The following is a 2,767-nucleotide window of genomic DNA, read 5'->3' on the forward strand; positions in this document are numbered from 1 at the left end:
AAAAAAAATTTTTTTGATGGTGTGCTGCCGAATTTTAGTAATTAGTTTATGTGTCATGAGATGAAAGAGGTTACAAATGGCTGCCCTAGAGCCTTCAGCAGATGCTGGAAGGAATCTGGTCTGAGGCTCACAAAATGCCTCCCTTGATAGAAGATCCCAAGATTCCTTCCACGTGAAGGATGGCGCTTGGTGCTTCCCTGGGCAGCTGCCTGGACCTCCCTCTGTGGAGGGAGCTTGTGTACTCGCACATATATGTACTCACAAGTACATGTTTGGAGACCTCCACCAAGGGTCCCTCTCCTCTCCTGAGGCCGCCCTGCCCCTGTCCTTTTGTTGAAAGGCATCCCTAAAAGCTCAGGGCTTCCTCCCGCTGCTGTTTCATGGGATCTTCATTTGTCTAATTAAAGTGAATCTGATAAAGGCAGGGTTAGCGGAGACGCGTAAGCACTCCAGTGAGCGCAGGTCATGGCCCAATCCAAAGAGGGGCCTTTGTGTCTCCACCCCCGGGCAGTGGCCAGCTGGCAGCAGGGCACCGGGGGAGTGGGCAGAGGAGCCAAGATCAAGGCGGGAGGGGGCTCTGCTGGGACAAGCTGGACTGACATCCTCTGTTCATCATTTGCAAACACATCAGAAAAAAGTAAAAAAAAAAAGAGAGAGAGAGAGAGAGAAAACTCTGGAAATCAGGAGAAAAGCCTTTTGGAAACGAGTGTGGGGGGACTGGGGCTCAGAGAGCTCATTGAGGCCTGGCATGCTGGCCTCTTGTCCCTTCACCTGCCCCTTCCGGGCAGTGGCAGCAGGGAGGGAAGAGAGGCTGAGGTTAGAGCCACTGCTCCAAGCCAAGTGGGAGGGTCCGACCCGGCTGACATGGATCCTGTAACCATGGACACCGGTTACCCAACTGCCGAGGGCTCCCCACAAACACACTTCTTCAAGAGCTCGGACCTCTGGGCATGGTGACACCACCCACCCCGCCCTCCCTCAGCATGCTGGGAATTCGGAGATGACCTGGACAGGCCTGGCTAGCTGAGATTTTCTGTTTGCTTCTGCATTTCTGTTTAAGTTCCTCTTAGGTGGAGGGAGGCAGTTCAGCGAGGGGAAACCAAAGATGCTGCTGACCAATGAATTAACCAAACTGGAAGCATCTACTCAAGAGTCGGTGTGCAACTGGGCCTCTGCTGGGGATTTGGATGGAAATGAGGAGAAAGAGGCCCTGCTCTCACCGAGGAGGCTGAGCTTATGTACATATACAGCTAGAGAAGCAGGTGGGCGCACTCCATGAGCTGACAGGACCCGAGCGGAGCACAGCCAGGGTGCTGAGAGGAGAATGGGGTGGGGTGGGGCAGGGGGCAGCCTGGTGTTGGGGCGGGCATTCCTAGAGGCGGGCTTGGGTGGGCTTCACGCATGGAGGGCGAGGCCGATGGAAAGAGGACAGGGGCCCAGGGGGTCTTCATTCTCCCGGGTTCTTACACCAACTCTGTGAGTTTGGGCAACTCACCCTCCTCCAGGGGCCTCGTCCATGGAGTGAGAGTGGTGACAGGGTTGGCGTCTTTACTGACCAGTCTAGGATCTGAAGCACCAGGGAGGGACAGGGGAGAATTCCAGGTGGAAAGGAGCACTGTAGCATTTCTGACAGGATGGAGACAGCTGTCAGTCACTGGAGGAACCACGGCCGAGATGCTGGGAACAGCTCTCCAAAGCTGGGGAAAGTGGCCCAGACCTTGGCTCATTCCAGTCCATCTCAGGGCAAGGGAAGGCCTGTGGCCTCACTGGGGCCTCAGACAAGCGGCTGTATTGTGTGTGCCCAGCTGGGGCGCAGGCCAGGGCCAGTGTCATGGGAACTGCCCCTCGCTTCAGAGGAGGGATGGGAGATCTGGCCTCAGTGGCCCCGCCTGGCGCCTCTGTTCTTGGCAGACAGTTTTGGGGCCACGTTCCCCAGCTGTCCCCGTCATCTTCCCACAAGTCAGAACCCCAAGTCAGAGCTGAGTGTGCAGAGGATACAGGCAGAGGGTCGGTAGCTTTGGTAGAGGTGCTTGGCTGACCTGGCAGGGAGGGAGTCAGGCAATACATGCCCAACCACCCTCTCCTTCTTCATCCCCTTCTCCTTGCAGTGCCCCCTAATGGCGGAGGCCCAACCGGAAGCCAGAGGCCGGGGAACCTGATGATGCTGTTCACACAGGAGCTGCGGGAAGGGGAGCTGGCCTGATGGGGTTGGGACAGACAGAGGGAGGGTGGAGAGGGGCAAACCGAGAAGTCCAGCCGGGCCGGGGAGGAGACCGGGACTGTCCCCGTCACTATTGCCGCATAACAAACAGCCCAAAACTGTGGCCAGACACAACTGCAATGTTGCAATGCCTTTCAGTTTCTGTGGGTCGAGAATCCAGGAAGGGCTGTGCAGGGCCGGTCCGGCTGGCGGCTTCTCACAGTAATGGACAAGATAGGCGCGGAGCTTGATGGGTGAGGGGCTGGAGGGGCTGGGTGGGAGCCAGCCAGGCATTGTTTCTTCTAGAAAGCTCTGGCCTCCCTTGCGATTTCTCCACGTGAGCCAGTTTGGGCTTCCACACAGCACACAGCTTCATGTGGCAGATCCCTAGCGGGGGACTTGGGGCTGCGGCACGAGGGTTTGGTGAACCCGGCAGAGGCAGCGTCACCTTTGCTGACCCACACTTGCAGGTCGTCCCCCCGCTCCAGTCTAGTGGCCAATCAGTCACTAAGTCTGGCCCAGGTTCCAGCAGAGGGACCTTAGTCCCCACCTCTTGATGGGAGGAAT

This window comes from Myotis brandtii, unplaced genomic scaffold (assembly GCF_000412655.1).
Source record: "Myotis brandtii unplaced genomic scaffold, ASM41265v1 scaffold324, whole genome shotgun sequence".
Lineage (NCBI taxonomy): Eukaryota > Metazoa > Chordata > Mammalia > Chiroptera > Vespertilionidae > Myotis > Myotis brandtii.